General features: G+C 30.3%; 1 protein-coding gene across 2 annotated transcripts in view; it reads right to left on the reverse strand.

Annotated features, from left to right (window-relative positions):
• Positions 1 to 11,504, reverse strand: part of LOC106127531 (uncharacterized) — a 46,664-nt gene extending 35,160 nt beyond the window's left edge. The window contains exons 1-2 of one of the 2 annotated variants that reach the window (XM_013325622.1): positions 11,434 to 11,504; positions 11,169 to 11,241 (exon numbers count right to left, since the gene is read on the reverse strand). The gene's annotated coding sequence lies outside the window, so the exon portion shown is untranslated. Of the gene's footprint in view, positions 1 to 11,168; positions 11,322 to 11,433 lie in introns of those variants that run through there. The other variant, XM_013325623.1, reaches the window with a different exon arrangement.
• Between the last annotated feature and the right edge of the window lie 7,560 nt (positions 11,505 to 19,064).

Consider the following 19,064-nt stretch of genomic DNA (forward strand, 5'->3'; position numbering starts at 1 on the left):
TTTAAATTAAAATAATTCGACCTCAGGCAGGTTCAGTTATTTTAATTAACAAATTTATTACGTTTAAAACATGTTGATACAGAGTAGAGTTAATTGCAAATTTCTGAGCATAATAATGCGGCAATAAAATATAAATAATAGAAAAAACTTTAGATCTTTTGATCGTATAATAAAATTTATTAACAAAAGAGTTCAATAAAATGTTCCTAAAATTACCTGCATTGTATGTATGCTTGTTTTAGAACTTTGTTATTTGTTTGTTTTGAAAAAGTTGGTTTATCTAAAAAAAGCTATAATTCCATTTGTCGTTTTGTACAATAATAACATAAAAGGAAAAATTTGTTTGCATTACATAAACTTTGAAACAATGGAACTTTGTAACCTCGTCACTGTCGTATATCATTATCAATTGGCAACATTGAAACTTTTTACCCGACTCGCTCACGTGAGTAAATGAATGTAAGTTTTTACGTATGCAGATTTGTATAAATATTTTATCGCTAATATAATTTAAAGGTAATAAAAGTATGTTGTCTATGAGATATTTTAAAAATTATCTTAAGCGAACAGATTATATAAATTGATTAAATCAATTTAAATGAAAGAAAGAATAAATATATATTAGAGCTGATTGGATAAGCTATGACGTAAATGTTTTTTAAACAAGCTGTGGCCCGCGGCTACGTCTGCGTGGAATTTAAAGCAAACTTAATAAATAGCCTCTGTGGTCTTCCAGACTATCATCTACAAGTATGCCAAATTTCAGCGAGATTCATGCAGCGGCTCTGGAGATACCTTCAAAGAAACATCCATCCATTCATCTAAATATTCGCATTTATAATATTAGTAAGAAGTAAGATGACGCGTAATTTTAAATGTTTTAAGCCAGGCAGGTTAACAATGATGTTACTTTAATACCTTTTTTTAAATATGGACCAGAAGTATTTTATCATACGATACATATAAATGTTTCCTAAGTGATATAACGTGTGTAGTTGATATGTACAGTAAACCGTTTCTTAATTAATATCAGTCTTCCTTTATCTAAACTCTGGCATTTTATATAACTTTAACGGCTCTTGGAATCTCGCCAATTTCTACGACTTATTGGCCGAAATTCATATAAATTAGACTCACACACTTATTTGGTTCTGTAATGTTCCTTTAGATTTATATTGCTTGTCGCAGACATAGAAACCTCAATATATTATTAAAAAAATATTTGAGTTTTTTTCTTAATTTAAGAGGAAAAACAAAATTACAAACATTTAAAGTGCGTAGATTGAGAAAACATGTGGAAACAGTCGTTGATAGTTCGTCCGCTTTTTACAATTAATTTGTCAAGATTTTTATAGAATTCCATCGTATACTTGTATAAAATTCAGAAGAAATCGCCGACACTTTGAAACCGTTTATTGGCAAAAAGTTGCCAACGCCAAGGAAATTGAATTACTTTTTGATAATACTCAACTTACACAATATTAAGCTTATAAGACTTTTAAAAAACCGTGGTAAAAATATTTCCTCTGTTGATAGTACAGGATCATACTACTCCAATAGGCTATGATGGTTACGGTATTTCTTAACAAATTTAATAAGCTTATTTAATGTATTATTAAAGAATTCAAACTTCGTAATAAAATTAAGTATTCGTTTTTAATCTTGAATATGGTATTTTCGGATCTTTATAAAATATACGAATTTTTTTATGTACCTTAAAAGTTATTTCAAATTAAAATGGTCATAGAAATGCCATATAAAATTATACACTAAATATATTTTATATTGAGCGTTCTAGTATTGTTCATACAAGTATTTATTAGGGTTTGAAACTAATATCACGTACAGTGTAGATAAGTAGTCTATATTGTTTTCTTCTATTGTTTTTTTTCATGGTACAAAATTAAAGCCTCATTTGCTTTTTAATATTCTCGTATTTCTTGTGGCCGCGGGAGAATAGCAACTAATTAATCGTAATACGTTCCGCGGGACACTGCAAGCGATTATTAATTATTATAGAGCTCAAGTCATCCAATGGGACAGTCGCGTACAGTTGACGATAATGTTATAATACATAACCGTAGGTATCCAGTGATGACAATGATTTATGTGTACATGTTTCGCCAGAAGAAATTCACTGTTTGTAAAGGGAATTCAATTTCATATTATTAATCTTACTAATATTATAAATGTGAATGTTTAGATGGATGGATGTTTGTTTGAACGTATCTCCGAAATGGCTCTATGGATCTCGAAGAAACTTGGTATGGATGTGGAACATAGTCTGGAAGAACACGCAGGCTAATAATTAAGTTTATTTTTCTTTAAAATTCCTCGCGGACGGACTCACTAGGTGCAGCTAGTTATTATATAACTGTAAAAAACTTTTACAAAAATTGGTGTAATTTGAGTTTTCTTTGTTCAATTATTAGAAAATAAAACATTTTACAATTTCGTCTAATATGAAAATCAATGTGAGAGGGCATGGGTGGATAATCACCATTTAATATAAGTAGAGTTTATAACCAAATTTTAACTAACAATGAAATATAACTAATAAAAATAAGTAAGTACTATAGCTGGAAGTACGAGTGAATACAATTGCATTGACCTCGCTCTGTTAAGCCGATTATCGCAGTAAAAAGTGCTCTTGTTTTGAAACTCATCAATAATGATCGAGAAGCGGCTTTCGTTTGAAAAGAAAAAAACAGTTAAAGCTTTCCAATATTATGTAACATCAAGAACAGATTTATGCGAAATAATTATCTCAAAAATTCACGAGGATTTAAAGAAAACTGACTTAGTGTAATGTTTTTTAAAATTGTATACATATCAGTTTTCTGGAGTCCTTTATTAACCAACATCTATAGCTCCTTCCATCCAAACTTAACAAATCTTACAAATATTTTACATGCGAATATTTGGATGGATGGATGTTGGTTTGAGAGCAGAATGCATGGATTTCGTTGATATTTGGAATAGATGTAGAACATATTCTAGAAATTACACATAGGATATTAATTATATTTTTATTTAATTCTGTGCGGACGGAAACGCGGGCGGCAGTTAGTATATTAGTAAGATATACATCTAAAGGTATTGAATAATATTTTTCATGTAAATCATGAACTACGTATTGCGATTTCATTGTAGATTGGCAGCTCTATTTCCTGTTCTCGAAGTCTACATATTGAAGGTACACTCCGGATATTAGGAATGAAGTCGATAATTGAAACTAGCTCTTTGTTCTGATAACACATTAAATGATTAGAACAGACACAATGGAAGACTATTAACTTAATTACCTTACAAGTACAGATACAGAAGACGTATCAAAAACTAGCTATCGCCTGCAAATCCGTCCGCTAGGAATTAAAAACGTAATCTGTAGCCTATGTGTTCTTTAAGACTATGTTCTACATTCATGTAATTTAATCTGAATCGCATTTTTAATATTAGTACGAAGTAAAATAGTAAAATGTTATCGTATTTAATTTATTATTAACATAATAATTTCAGACAAATTATTCACTTAAATTTACGAATGAAATCCTCTTTTAACACGATTGTTTGCTATTGTCGAATAAAATAAGGACCCTCGCTTTGTTTCCAGGCTCATTTCGTGTAATGTATGGGAATTTTCATTTAAATTGGATTAAATTGGATGTACTTGTACCGGAACTGACAAAACCAAAAAAATACGTTATATTTAGAAGTTAATTACTTTGAAGAGGCAGCGGCCGACATTTTTTATTACTTCAAATTAAATAATTGGTTATGAAATTTCTGATTCGGTAATTTATTACCATTGTTATTGTCACTTATGCGTAATTACCACGAGCAGAGAAGGATACCCCGTTGTATTAAATTACATACTTTATCCCACATTGTACTAAAGTGGTCACCAGAATCAATTTATCCAATTTTCACCAAAAGCCATTATCAAAGTTGTGCGAGACAAATTCAGGACGTAACACAAATCGATAACTTTCATAAAAGTTTTGTCAGTGTAGTCTATGGAACCAATGGTACGGAAAATGTTGATTTCCAAATTGTTGATCATAGAGGTTTAGAAAGTTTTTACAACTCATTTACGCAACTTAAATTGTTTTGAATACTTTTCTAGTGTCATAGTATGTTACAAGCGATAGTTTAGTACTTTTAATATATATATAATAACTATCGCTATATATGTATACTTCTTCTTCTTCTTCTTCTTCTTCTTCTTCTTCTTCTTCTTCTTCTTCTTCTTCTTCTTCTTCTTCTTCTTCTTCTTCTTCTTCTTCTTCTTCTTCTTCTTCTTCTTCTTCTTCTTCTTCTTCTAGAAGATTAGATTAGATTAGATTAGATTAGATTAGATTAGATTAGATTAGATTAGATTAGATTAGATTAGATTAGATTAGATTAGATTAGATTAGATTAGATTAGATTAGATTAGATTAGATTAGATTATAGTAAAGATTTAATTATAGGCAAGGCAACATTTAAACCTTATGTTCATTTTGTATAGTATAAATAATTTTTAACATTTTTTTTTTTCAACATTGTTTTTTGCTTTTCTTCAAATAAGAAATCTTGCCACAATAAGGGTTAAACTCCCCAATGGAAATTGATAAATTACAATATACGACCCTTAATAATTTAATAATAAAATGAAAACAAAAATATTGTTACTTCCTTTGCAAAATAAATAATGGAGGCGTAAAGAGGATGTTTACTAAAAGTACTACTATTTACAGCGTTCTTACAATTTGAAACCGGACAACGTTTATTATTCAAAATGCTTACGATTTTCCTGTTTTGAATACCACGTAATTGAAAAGATATTAAAAAGGGGAAGAGAAAGGAAGGAAACGTGTCTAGTAGTAGTGATACTTGATTTATCTTTGAACTTTATATTAAATGGTCATATTTAGTAAAATAATTAGCTACAAAGAATTTTAACTTCCTTTACACTAAAAATTATGTAAATCGAAATTAATTATTATTCTTATATATTGTTTGATAAAATGAATGAAATAAATGTTTTTATTAAATTTGTTATAAAAAACTTTATCTATAAATTCGTGCGAATTGAAACTGTTGATTTAATATTTCATCAGTTCCATTAACGTAGTCAAAAACTTCGCGCGAGATTTAAAATTAATATAATTATCATAATTGATTTGAACTCGCTTAAATTATTATTGCTTATTTCTAGGAGTTTTATTAAAAGAATTGTATTTTAATGTATGTTAATAACGACAAAGATTATTTAATCTTGCTAATATTATAAATACGAATGCTTAAATGGATGAAGGAATTTTCCAGAACAGATCAACGGCTCTCGCTGAAATGTACTATACCTAGATGTAGAATAAAGTCTAGAAGAACACATAGGCAACAAATTACGGTATTTTTTATTCCACACAGATCGTATCACGGGATAGTTAATAATCTTTTTTAAGGTTCCGTACCTCATAGGAAAAAAACGGAACACTTATAGGATCACTTTGTTGTCCGTCCGCCTGTCTGTCAAGACTCTTTTTCTCAAAAACGCGTGAAGGTATCAAGCTGGAATTTATTTTTAACAACTAAGGTTTGAATTAGAAATAAGTTATTTTGCTGCTTATATTAAATAGCAATAGTTTATTTTATATCATAGAAGAGTTAGTAATATATAAGGTTTTGTGCGACTCCCTTTGTCGGCCTTTTAACGATGTCGTTTGAACCTTTCCTAAGTCCCTTTTCGAGTTCGCGACAAAAAAGCAATTCTGCCACGATTGCTTAATCTCGAAATTAAAGAATAAATAACTTTCGAGAGAACATCGGTTATTCCATTTTCGATTACAAAGATTTTTTCAGACTTAATTCAATGTTATTAGTTGTAACTAAAAATATGGTATTATTATCTTTAATTTTTTTTCTGCACCTCAAAAAATAACATGCGAATATTAAAATGGAAATAAACCCCGAGGTAAACGCTACAGCTGTGAATTGCAATCTGAAAAGCGACGTCAAATGTTTTCAATTTAAAGTTTCAAAGTAACAAAGTAAAATGGTGTCAAAGAACATTCTATGAAATGTAGTGAAATGTTGTTTTCTTCTAAGCTCTTATTCTTTTTCCTTTCCATAAATAAAACTATAAAACAAGTCCAAATCAAAAAATCCAACAAATACTATACAGTCATTTAAATATTAGTTTGTTCTATTCATAAATCAAGAGCGTCGGTGGCTCCGGGGTCAAGCACTTGACTTGCAATCTGCAGGTCCTGGGTTCGAATCCTGCCATGAACCTATGTGTTTTTCGATTTCAGATTTACATATGTACTTTATCCGACGTTCTTACGGTGAAGGAAAACATCGTGATGCAACCTGTACATATCTGAGAAGAAATTCAAAGATATGTGTGAAGTCAACTACTACACTACACAACAACTAACTGACTATGGTCTAATCAACCTTAACTTAGGGTAGGCTCCGAGCCCCTCGGTACGGGGACGTATAGTGAGCTGATGATGAATTCATAATTCTGTTTTTTTATTTTCATGTTTAGAGTTGAGTTTCCAAGTTTTTCTGTATACATAATACAGACGAACTACTTTCGGTTAAAAGTTACATAGACAAATCAAATCAATTGTTGCTGACTAGAAAAAAGATTATAGAGAAGTCAGACTCATCACAAAAGATCAATTATTATAGAAAATACAGTGAGACTAAATAGTTAAGCGTGTATTTTAAACCTTTGACGGCCAGTGAATGCTACTATGGAGGTCAACATGGTTATAAAAGAGTATGTTTTGATCTCGAATATGTATATATCAGTGTTATAATAGTATATGCATCTATTAGTCAAGATCGCATTTCGCAAGCCTACGCATAATCGTGCCTTCTAGTAATGTCTAATATTAGCGTACGATAAAAGGGTTATCATGTGTTTAAACTAAATTGTAGCTGAAACACTAAGGTTTTTTTAGGTTAGGTCCTTTATGTTTTAAAAATGGAGACTACATTTTGATGGGTCGCCTCACGTCTCCGCGTAGCCGCATGCTTGATTGAACACTCGTGAGCGTGATGTAAATTCTGTGTAACAATTTGTTACTACACGACAAAAGTCACATACGATAAATTCTTTCTCCATTTGAAAGCCATATTACCACGGCTTTTAGAAGCTGACAAAAAATCTCGGATAAGTCCGCGACGCATATCAAATTTGTTATAAGTATTTATGTTAACCTGCGTAGCTTTAATGTCGCAGAAATAATAATAATAATAATAAAGCCATTTATTTCCGTACAGATAAATACATGGTAGAAAAAAGTGTAAAGGCCTCCTCCAAAGATGCCCAATTTTGAGCCTCGTGTGCCCTGGTAGTGCCGGCTATTTTCTTTATTTCATTTTTAATGTTGCAGAAGTAAACAATAAAAAGAAACAAATTGCAATGCCAAATAAGAAAACTTTGAGGACCCCAATCGTAAATTTTGCCCTAATACCTTTTACATTTTCATATTTTTTTTAAGTTCTGTGTCTAAAATATTTCGAGATTTGGCAGAAAACTTTTGAAATGAAAAGTTAGTCAAGTATATTATGAAGAAGTTACAAGAAATACAAACGAAAGTTTTTTTCCTTATTATAATAAAATTGCAAAATAAAATTACTACTACAATAGTCTTCTTTTGTAAAATAAAATAATTTTATTAGAACCTACTGTTATATTTAATGAATGAATAATTATTTTTATTTGTACAAATTTAAATGTAAATCAAGGGAGTGAAACCAATTTACAGTTAGAAATAATTGTTTCTCTGTGAAGTATTCTTGTATTAGGGTATCAATACTCTGTCGACATCAATTAAATTACTGACTGAAACGATATTTGTTCTCTTTAATTAATTAATTAAAAATAATATCCAGCAAAGCTTGATGTTATAAGTTAATTGTTAAAATCTATTAATATATTATGTACAGCATATATCATAAATATAACAAATCGTCATGAATAAAATTATACATTTTAATATTAGTAAGAATCTTACTAAAGTATCTCCTAAACGGCTGGACGGATCTCCATGAAATTTGGCACATACAAATCATAGTCTTAAAGAACACATAGGCTACTAATTGTGTTTTTTTTTTATTCCATGCGGACAGAATCACGGGCGACCGCAAGTTTAACTATAATTTTCACAAATAACTGCGACCATAGCAACAATAGATAGCCGCTATAAATTATTTTAATTGTGCACGTAATTTAAATAACAATATACATAATTACATTTAAATGTACACAAATATTTATTGACCTCTGTTCACATTCATGACAGCTACATTAAAACAATGAATATTGTGAATGGAGATATTTCCCAAAAGTTAAAATAATTATATGTTTAGGTTGTTTATTTATATTTTATTAATTCGTAGTTTCGTTTTTTGATTTTGGAAACTGATAACTTACTTGGACGTTGCTTTTTATTTTGTAGGTTTCATTTTACGACAAAAACAAAGATTCAATGAACAGCCTATTATCTGCCACTTCATTGATTTTAAAGTCTGGAAATATCTTGAACTTAGGTAAAAATCTTTATAGTTATCTAAAACGTCTAGAACTTAAAGCAAACGCTCATTATTAGCTGACTTGTATTATAGATACAAATATCAGTCGTTTTATTTCATAATTTTGTTATATTAACTGAAAAAAACCGCGTAATGGCCGCCTTGTCATGACGTTGTTCTATTTACATAGCGTTGGGGTGTAATTGAAACCTTTTTATTCAGTGCTACGTATCGTGAGGGTTTTGCCCGTAATATCCCACGTACAAATTTTATTTCTAAGCCCTTCAAACACAATAGAATGCTTTCAGATACGGTATAAAATTATTAACAAAAATTTTCTTGAATACACGTAAGCCCTACGTCATATTTGTATTGCAGAGTTATTTATGAATCACTTTAATAAGGGAATTTATACATTCTATTAAAGTGCTTAATTATTTCCATATCAACATACATGTAATCGTCATAACATATTTTAAGTTGTTCGGTAAATTAATAACTGTTTAAGCGGACACAAATAAAATGGAGCGTCGGTGGCTCAGTTGTTAAGTGCTAACCGTCTAATATCGTCCAGGTTCTATGCCCGTCATTTACCAATGTGTGGTTCGATTTTGGAATTTCATATGTATATTTATCCGACGATCTTACGGCGAAGACATTGTGATGCAACCTGCACATATCTCAGATATGCGTGAAGTCAACCAATCCGTATTTGGCCAGGTTGAATGGCCTTATCACCCCTAAATTGGGTAGACGCTGAGCCCCTCGGTGGGGACATATCATGAGCAGACTCAGAAATAAAACGGACGGATAGTCTTATCCGTCTAAATATATTTTAATATTTACTACAATATTCATTGATGCAGAAATTTCCATTCAGAAATGTGTCATAAAAGGAACAAATTAATTGAAATATTCCATTTCCGAGAAAATTAATTCCGCTAAGCTAAAACTGAGGAAGATTTCGGGCAACATTCAAAGTATTTCCTACGAAATGTGATGAAACATTTAATTTTAACTTTTCTAATCTTAGACTGAGTACTGTCAATTGTCTTAAAAAACTCGATAGTTATTCCCATTTTATTACAACTCGGCTTTATTAAAAGAAACAAAAATAACATCAATGAAGATTGCCTAAAATTAGGTACAACTGTAAACGTTCATGTTTTTTATTTACTTAATTTTGCTATCCTTCGGATACACAAAAGTCAATATATAAATAATAAAGAAATGCCTATTATTTTTGTTGTGATATCTTACTAATAGTATAAATGCGAATGTTTTGATGGATGGATGTTCGTTTGAAGATATCTCCTTAACGGCTTAACGGATCACGATGAAATTTGGCATGGATATAGAACATAGTCTGGAAGAACTTATAGGCTACTTATTAATATTTTTTTTTTAATTTCATGAGGACGGAGTCGGAATGTTAGTTAAATTATAAAGGACAAAGGTTGTTAAGTTAAAATAAATCCAATGTCATCAGTACGCTCATTGGAATTCAGAATTTAATACAAATTCCCTGACAAGCTGCCGTTAAGGATTATTCAGTTTCGCACTTTGGGATCAATGTCGGATACGTGAACTATACAAGCCCAAAGTTTAAATTATTTGTTGGCGTTATTTTGAAATAATATCATTGAAATTAGGTAAGACACATAAGCTATTAAAACTATTTGAATAACTGAATTCGTTTACTTCCTTCCAGTTTAAAAATTTATTTGTCATTTTAAATAAAAAAAAATTGACTATTTGTACGTCTATGACACTCGTAGTCTTTGGAGTTGAAAATTGGTTGTAAAGTTTAGAAACCCATTATATGTGAATCCTGTAAAGTGTCCATTGATCCTGCATTTGAAAAAATATACAAGTTGAAATTATCTATTTAGACTATCTCGAGCTAAGCCGATGCTGTTTCCAGGTATACTTGAATAAAAACCTATTTCGATAAAAAAATTCTAGAAACAAAAACAATTCGAATCGAAAAAAGGGAAACCTTATTCATAAAAATATTGGCATTTAAAATTTGATACGTTTCTATTAAACATTAAATTAAATAGTAATAAAATTCAATGTTGAGCTCTTTCAACAGCTAATGGTGGACATACAGACTGACCGTAAAACCGTTTATCAAAGCTATCTAGAGACTGCAGAAGCTTGGAACATCACTAATGTTTACATTCCTCACACCAAGCCACAAATGATCTTTGATTTAGGAGATTCAAACAGAATAATCACGAGATCCACGCTCATTTTATTTACGTTGCATTATTTCTAAAACATGTTTTATTTTTCACACATTACTAACTTTTTTTAAATCTCGATTCAATAAACAACACTAAACATTTATAAAAGTGTTAAAAAATATATCAGAAATTATTTAAATAAAGAACTTATTCTGCAAAAAGTACTTATATGGCTCTTTGTCTTAGGTTAATATAAAACAAAATTATACGAAAACAAACTCAACCTTTTACGTAAATAGAATAGATGATTACTATTTGTTCAACTTGGCAAATGTTAGATTCCTTGTGAGATAAACTATGTAAATATTAATAACAAATGATTTAATAACTTACATGGAATAAATAATATAATACTAGAACTAGAAATTAAGTTATTTTTTGACTTACCTTCACATAAATCGCTAGCTTGTTTACTTTTGATCTATTCACTTTTTGAAGAAGTCCTTTTACTTAGCCTTTACTGTAAACAACATGGCCGCTTTTTAAAACTTATAGTAAAAAAAATAACCTAAATTTTATTTCTTTTTCTTATTATTGACAACATTCTAATGAGCCACAATTAAAATTATAATGACTTATTTTATTATTTTCACCAATATAACACAATTAAAGTACAATTTTAAGGATTTAAGATAATTTCTAATAATTTTACCGCCGTAAATTTCGAGCATTGTACAACTCTCCCGTCACTAGTTGAACTGAGGTGTTTGACGTCTCGTTGACAAATTACTAGTGAAGTACCCTCCTATATATTTATAATAACTTTCGTAATTATAGATGCAATATAATTATAAAAATAAATCGGATATAGTTTAAAAAATACAATTTAAAGTGAAACTAGGTTTTCAGAACATTTTTTGTGAGGAAAAAATGTACACAACGTGCAAAGTGGTGATCTGTCGGAAGAATACTTCGGTAAGCAGATTATGACATCGAACAAAAGAGCTTTCAATCTTTTCAACGACACTTTGTTTGAGCTTCTTTACTATCGAAGTACTACTTTCGACAATAATTTATAGGACACTAGGAAAATCATGCGTAAACATTTCCCAAATAGTATGCAATAATATCTTGTGTCAAAATATATAATTCCCAGTACCATATGACAAGGAACACAAGGAAGGGCGAATATCTGAACCTACTCGGATAAGTACATAAATCGTTTAGTATAATATAATTTTTTCAGAAGCACATTTTATTGTTTTTTATTTACTATAATTAACATTTAATAGTTAACAGTTTACGTAACGCAAACATTTTTTTTTCTTTTATGTCATTATTGTACGACAATTGGAATATAATATTATTATAAATAAAATGATTCTTAAATTTATGATATTAAATATAATATTATTTACTATTGTTCAGTGGTGTCAGAAAATATTAATTTTATTTGCAAAGCCTCTTATATTTGTACATTTTCATGGATAATATTTAAATTTTGGAAATTCTAGTTTCATATAATTGAATTGTGTAGGTACAGTATTGAAAAGCCGCGTTGGCGTCGTCCCGATAGCACATCGGTTATTCGTGTGCTTGATTGAATACACTTCATAGTAAACTGAATTGTGAAAAACGCATGCTGTGATATCGTTCAAATGTCTATATATTAACCATCACTCATAGTTCTTCGGCTTATATAAAATTAGAAGGGAATTTTCAAGATGTTTCCAGGCGATAACATATTTTTCTTTGAGAAAAAACTTTTTGAGCTCGGTACTACATGAACGTAAAAAAAAGTTATTTAAAAGATTTAAAAATTAAGTAAATATAAGTACACATTGATACGACAAATCACAGCATCCCATTTGCAATATGCTTAGTCAATTCTCTAGACAATATATCATCAGGATTGGCATCAAACCAATTTGCATAATCTACGAAATGTAATCCATTTGGGTTTACTGATACGTAATTGTATAAATGAAACTAATCTACGTATAAATTGTATAAATTTATCAAGATAATAATTAGTTGTCATGAGACCACCACATCCTTTTTTCTACAACTCTTTGTACTAGATGTTGCCCGCGAATCCTTCTGCGCGAATTAAAAAAAAATGTAGCATATGTGTTCTTTCAGACTGTTCAAGATCTATGCCAAATTTCATCGAGATCCGATCGGCCGTTCTGCAGATACCTTTAAATAAACAAATATCTATCCATCTATCCATACACCTAAACATTCGCATTTATTATATATAAAAATATTAGTAAGGTAAAGTTTAAAACTTTTCGACAGCACGGCAGCTTACAAAAGTCCTTGTTTTAAACAACAAACTTGTTAACATAACGAATGTAAAATTATTTGATACATTTCACAATATTCGTTTTAACCAACGATATTTTATACAATAAAAAATATATTTGTAATCAAAATGTAAGAAAATATAGTAAGCCAAATATTTAATATTCTACAGGTTAAAACATTTTACTAAAAGCTAAAGTGAAGTGATGCGCGATGTATGCGTATATTTCACCTCGACATTGGCGTCGTGTTTCATTTTCGGGAGATTACCTCGCGATGCTCCTCTGAACATTTCGAGCTTTTTGATTTATTGCATTTTATTTATTTCGATGTCATATTTTTTAGTAAACTTTAAATTTTAATTACATCATTGGATAAAAATCTCCAGCAATCAACTGAAAGTGCAATGGCATTATAGTACCGAAACACCTTATAAAAATATAATTGCTACATAATATAATGAGAGGGAAAACACTATATTAAATGAATATTGAAAAATAAAGTAAGAAAACAACTGATAGTTTTTGATTCATCTTTTGCAGCCGAGAACCATCCACGTCTCCGTTCAAATCCCTTAATATCGCTTCAACAATGGAATAAAGTTTCTTTCATTCCGACCAACATCTGCGCTTCCTACATTGTTTAATTTCATTTTATCAATTGTAATTTTAGAGATATTTTCTCAAAATAAAACTTTTCAACTATTTAACGAATCTTGATCTGTTTGTCATCCGCTGGGCCAGCGTAGTTGACTATGATCTAGTCACCCCCTGATTTCGAGTAGGCTCCGAGACCTCCTCAGTGAGGACGTTTAGTAACTAAGTAGTTTTAACAGCGGTAGAGCCCGCTTAAACATCTTCGCACGAATCGGCCCGTCTCGCCTGGTGAAATACCACGACCACACAGAAGACAGGCGTAAAGTAGAAGCAATTCCGCTTTTCGTCTGATTTGATTGTGTCCCGGAGGCCTAATTTAGTCCTCTTTCCCTTCCCACCCTTTTTCTTATAAGCGAAGGATGGGAAGTGGAAGTGGACTTTCCGGATAAGAGGATGCATGGGAAGGGAAAATATTTTCTTTCTGTGCATCCTCTCCTCCATCGATTAAAGGTAGGTAACACATATAGAATTGCGTATGGGCAACGTTCACTTCGCTATATCAGCGATTTCAGGTAGCCGCTCGCTCGTTTGCGACCTTGTGATATAAAAAAAAGTAAGAGATACTGTTTGATTGAAATGTTGCCCTCTTTTTGTGGAGCTTTTCATACACATAAAATTTTGATAACAATATATTTTATACATCCACAACATCAATACACAAATATATTAAACACGTCAATATTTGTTTTAATAAGTGAAAAGTGTAAAAGTTATATTTTTAGTAACTTTTTTTTATTATGAATTTGAACAGAGAACAAAGTTCCGAAAGCAGACTTAACACTTGAATGTTGCACAAAGAAACGCTTTGTTAAATTCATTTAATGTGCTTTTTTACAAGAGGCGGGACAACTTGACATATTTTTTTCTAACTGTACTTTTCTTTAAAAATTTCGTTACGAAGTCACTAAGATGTGTTAAACAGTAAAGTTCATTTAAATTAAAATGGCCAGCTCCAAATGTACAACAATTTGTAGAGATAAGAATGTGTAAGGTTTAAAGTAGTTAATTCATTTCATTGTATGCCACTATACCATTAAAGCGAATACATAATGTTCATGTTAATAATAATAGTGGGTTTCTATTGTCGATGCAATCATCTAAAAATATACTTTCAGCCATCACATTCTCTTTAAAAGCCATAGTTAATAATTTGTTTCGTACACTATAAACCTACACTAAATGGCAATAACAATTCAAAAGTATTCATTTAAAATGAATATCAAATAGTTCGCAATAGTTACATCGGTTTATCTAGCACATTAGATTGCCCTCAAGGGAACTGTCTGGCTGTTCTAGATTGATTTTATTCTTTATTCGCGTTATGTAACTGTAACTTACAGACAAGCGAAATAACAATAATTTAAATGTTATTTCTATATTAAATGTATACCATTGTATAATATCCTTATAGCTTTTTGTATTTAAGGTTAACTTTTTTTATTAATCAGGTTAATAATTTTTCTTTAAAGTTGTTGTTAGTCCCCTTGAGTATATACATTATTTTAATACTGTTATGAATAATGAAAGAAATCTTTTGTATAACGGATTTATTGAACGAAATATTCTTTAACAATTACAAAGGATTAACTCTTCATTATTCATTTAGAAATGTTCTCTCTCGTGTTCTGCCTTAAAGTACTTATAAATTGATAATTCAAAAGATTTCTTGTGTAGTTAACAATATTGTTATTCAAGATAATAAGAAACTTTCACTTGCTAGTCATTACACATTTAATAAATTATAAAATATATTTTCATTCTATTTTTAAAAATTACAGTATGTTTGTGTAGTTTGAGCAACTTTTTTAGAAAGGTAGTGACTAAGACGAAATTACTTTATTAGCCTGCTTGATGGCTTCTTACGTCTAAATCATTTCAGTAAGTAGTTCCTTTCAACCCTAAATTACTTTTGGGATCCGTTGATATTCCAAAGAAATATGAGAGGCTAATCAATCATAGCTATTATATCTAAGAAATTCGAGGGATATTGAATGAAAGTATTATAATGAATACGATTAACTTACCTGGAACGGTTAATTATCTTCTCCATGTTTCGGTTTCTGCCAGATATAAAAATTAATATTTCTGTTAATTAAGCAAATTATTTTTACTAAATACATCTACTTATCTTACAAAAGTGGCGCAGCATGCCGAGTTGCCGAAGCGTCCAGAGCAGACGACGTAAAAAATAAATTGACACCGCTCGACGGATTGTGTCCTCTCTTCTACTAACTGTCGCCTGCGACTCCGTCCGCGCCGAAATATAGAAAAACATAATTAGTAGTCTATGTGTCCTTCCAGACTATGTTCTACATCTATGCCAAATTTCAGCGAGATGCGTTAAGCCGTTCTGGACATACCTTTTAACAAACACCCATCCATCAAAACATTCGCATTTATAATATTAGTAAGATGGATATCGGGAAAAAGGTCCATCTTCTTGTCCGCCATAATTACTCTTCGTTAGTCCCTCCATTTATTAAAACCATACTATCTCCGTCTACTTATTTATTTAGTCAATAATCCAAAGCCTTCTAACCTATGATGTACATAACCACAAATTTTCCCTCCGTGAAGCTAATCTCTAGAATATTCAATTTTGATTTAATATTAATTGGTAAAAAAGACGAAGGCCTATATTATCCTTCGTAAAGGAGTCAATATTTGTGTAAAACGTGCTTTGTTTGTGTAAAGACTCGTGTTACATTCCCCCAATCTATTGTCTGTGAAAATTACGAAGTCCTATTATTGTTTCAAGACCAAATTACGATTTGAAAATACGACTTCAAAGCCAACTTGTAAATCTTATTTTTGAAAAAATACGTGTTATTTATGTTAATATTGTTGCAGATGTTATTTGCAACGTGATAAATCAAATGCTCTTCTATGTCCTTGAACTATTAATGAACCACATAGACGTTGCAATTAAATTTTAGCCACATTCGGTACTAAATTAAATCCAGGGACCTCGCAGATAGTATATTGTTTATTAACATTATTGTACTCTGGGCATATTTTAAAAATAGTAGCATGCTTCACATTTGTTTTGTATTGTGGAATATGGAAAATATTCGTCGGCGGCTTCGAGAAGTTTACGAGGTAAGCAGATGTTAATTTTTTAATAAACTCATCGCAATAAATTCGCATTTTTAACGTCCTTATAAAGGAATAAATAATATTAAACTTTTTATTCAAATAACTGAGAATAAATAAAATTAAACCGATAATCCAACAGCTTACAACCCTCAAGGGTAAGCGGCGATCAATGACTTGAGTCCAAATTAACAAATTTTCATCGGAAATGTTTTGAGATAGCGTGAATTAAAATATGGAGAGCTTCTAATTTACAATTGTAATGTCAAAAGAAGTGTTTTTTGGCCATATTTTGATCTTAACAAGTTTAAACGTTACAAGCGGCATCCCAATTGTTTGCAATATTTAGTTTTTTTATCAGGAACCAAATTAACACAATTCTCTCTCTGTTCTTGAATTTGGTGTTATCGAATTAATAACGTCACAATGTTTGTCTCTAACTTGATATCTTTTAGTATATTTTCTAAGGTAGTTATAATAATCATCGTGTATTGTTATATGAGGCGATTTAATTTTTTTTAATGGTTATAACATGCAACAGGAGTAGCCTCAAGCGTTTACGTAAATCAGAAGTGGTGGAGCATCTCGTGTGCCGGACGCATATTGGTTTTAATTGCAACATTAATCAATCAAGCTGCTAGTAAAGACGGAGCCGTGATAAATCAGCGACGACTAAAAAATACTAATTAATTGCTCTTAAAAAAGTTAAGGTGAAAAAGGAAAAGCAGCTGTTTGTTTCGAAAGTTAGTGCTTACTAGAATGTGTAAATATTTTACACCTATAGTTACAGCCTATGTATCGTTTAGTAGTTTAGTGTTCGTCATTAAATTAAGTGATAATAAAATCTTCGGCTATAGTTTTATTTTTTCTAGAGTGATTACCTAACACATAAGTTTGTTGCGTAAACAACACCCTTAGAATTACCTAATGAAATAAATTTGTACTCACCTAACTAAGCAAACATTTGCTAGCAATTCTATTTACGAGGATAGAGCCAAGGTTTTTTCTGGCTGTTATTAAATAAAAACTATTTTTTTTATTCTTTTTAAAGTGAAAATGTGCAAAGGAAAATAATGACTTAATATTTCTTGAGAAGTGGAATACTGCACAATTGCGGTTTATGAGCCTGTTTGGGGTCTATTTCATTAAATTAAATTCCCCAAGTAAATATAATTAATGTCTTCTACAAAATCAAAATACTGAAAGGTTTTTGACACGTAACATTATATCGTCTTCAGAATTAAGGTTTGTTGAAATTTTCGTATAATCTCTCAACAGAATGTGGGTGTGTAATTTATATTACTAGCTATGACCCAAATAAACATAGCAAGTTTAAAGAAACTGTTTAAAGAGATAAAATCATGTGTATGAAATGAAAACATTAAATAATAAAAATAATTTAAAAGAATGAAAAATAGATATTCAATGTCCCAAATTTTTTTATGTAATTTATTCTTCGAAAAAATATAAAAGTCCGCGCCTTTTTATTGATAACACTTTTCTATCGGTTGGAAATGTTAATATTATAATGGAAAGAAGGTGTTACATAAAGGAATACTAATGGAATATTTACAAAGTTCGATAAAAGAGTTATATATTCTATATCCACATCAAATACATTACTGTCGTTGTTATTGTTAGCTTTAATATTACGTAATTCCCTTTCTTAGTATCCATTAATTTAGTAGTTTTATAAAAAAAAAACTATATTTTTATCTCAAAAATATTACTAAAAATGCGACTGTTTGGATGCGTGGATGTTTGTTTAAAGGTATCAACAGAACGGCTGCATTGATATCGCTGAAATTTGGCATAGATGTAGAACATAGTCTGGAAGAGCACATAAGCTAATTACGTTTTTTTAACACCGCGCAATGGAGTCGCGGGAAACAGCTAAGCTACATACAAATTTAAACATAGATTAGGTGAGTTAAAGAAAATAATAACGAAATCTGAATGATGTAATGAATAATGGATGGTATTTACCTAAGAGATAAGACGAACATGAAAATTGTGCCACCGCGCACGCCTCCGTAGAGCGACACGCATAAACTTCAATGCTCTGTGGTAATCCAAACGTGTTTAGGTTAACCTGAATATTGGATCATACAATATATTCACGTATTGAATTATTATCCCGTTCGTTCCTTTATGAAATACTTCAATAGACATTTAGTTTATGACGATTGGGGTATCCTTGTAAAAAAAATTAACCGAAAAAAAACTGCTTTAAAAATTGCTTTATTGTTAAGAACAAATTTTATTCAGGCTGTTCAAGAACATATAA

Source organism: Papilio xuthus, unplaced genomic scaffold (genome assembly GCF_000836235.2).
Source record: "Papilio xuthus unplaced genomic scaffold, Pxut_1.1 DF824655.1, whole genome shotgun sequence".
Taxonomy (NCBI): Eukaryota; Metazoa; Arthropoda; class Insecta; order Lepidoptera; family Papilionidae; genus Papilio; species Papilio xuthus.